General features: G+C 41.5%; 1 non-coding gene across 1 annotated transcript; it reads right to left on the bottom strand.

The window, feature by feature from the left end:
- Positions 1-637: 637 nt before the first annotated feature.
- On the bottom strand, positions 638-745 carry LOC112082525. The gene has a single exon (XR_002897199.1). It is a non-coding gene; the product is annotated as a small nucleolar RNA R71 (small nucleolar RNA).
- Positions 746-1265: the final 520 nt, after the last annotated feature.

The following is a 1265-nucleotide window of genomic DNA, read 5'->3' as shown; positions in this document are numbered from 1 at the left end:
CGCAATCAAGTTTTTGGCACCGTTGCCGGGGACTTTGATTTGTTTCGTTGCGAATCCCAGCTTAAATCCATTAGAACACTTGCTTACTTTTACTTTTTCTTTCGAATTTTTCAGGTTTCTCTGCAATGAGAGACCGGGAACATGTTCCCGGGACTCTTGGTGATCCACCATATCGTGTGAATGGTGATCCAAGCGATGATGACCTGACTGATGATGAGTTTGAAGAACCGATTTATGATGACAATGAGCTAATCGGATCGACAAAACATGAAGATGAAGATGAACAGATTGGAAGTTTCGATTCACTCGAGAAATTCTTGGGAGATCGAAGAGCTATTCAACCAGCCTTACCAGAGGATGGCAAAACCAAAATTAAGGTACCTTATATCCATTTAGTTCAACAAAATCAATTCCATGGTTACAATTCCGAACACCCGATTGACCATATCGAGACGTTCGAAGAATTATGTGCAACCATTACAGAAAATGGGGATTACCAAAAGTGTAATCTTTTCCCATTCTCTTTGAGAGACAATGCCAGCAAATGGCTAAAATCTTTGCCACCTGCTTCACTAAAAACGTGGGCAGCGTGTAGAACTGCTTTCCTAAATTGTTTTTATACTAGAAATCGTTCAAATCTCTTAAGAAACAAGATAACAACTTTTAAACAAAAAGAAGATGAAGATCTTTTAGATACTTGGGAAAGATTTAGGGAATACCAGTGAAATTGTCCACACCATGGATATACCGCTGAATACCTGCTGGGTATCTTCTATCGCGGTATAACTCCAGAGTTACGACACTCTTTCGACACAGCAAGTAATGGAGACTTCTCAACTAGATCTGTAGAAGATGTTCACGTTTTCATCAAAAATTTCGCAAACAAAATCCGTAATCAAGCAACCTTTGGTATTCTGCACTTCCTGAGAAGAAAGAAGAGATCTAGGAAGTTATAAAGTGTCTCCATCACATAATGAGTCATCTTGGATTCCAACAACAAAATAAGGTACACAATACATGTAACTTTGACGGCTGGGACAACCCAATGGATTCTTATGATCAAGAGATGATGTGTCAGAAGTCTACCAAATTCAGGATTTTCCATTCGTTTCTGATCACCGCGGGTCCATTCATCTAGACCGCGGCAAACCAAGCTTTCACCGCGGTCGTATTGCTTCTGACCGCGGCCAAGACCTGTTTCACCGCGGTCGCGAGCCTTCTGACCGCGGGAAACTGTCTTCCGAGCTTGACTGGAAACCACCTTC

The sequence above is a fragment of the Eutrema salsugineum genome, unplaced genomic scaffold (genome assembly GCF_000478725.1).
Source record: "Eutrema salsugineum unplaced genomic scaffold, Eutsalg1_0 scaffold_1, whole genome shotgun sequence".
NCBI classification, from domain to species: Eukaryota; Viridiplantae; Streptophyta; class Magnoliopsida; order Brassicales; family Brassicaceae; genus Eutrema; species Eutrema salsugineum.
The sequence above is the reverse complement of the archived record's forward strand: the minus strand, read 5'-3'. Positions and strand labels throughout refer to the sequence as shown.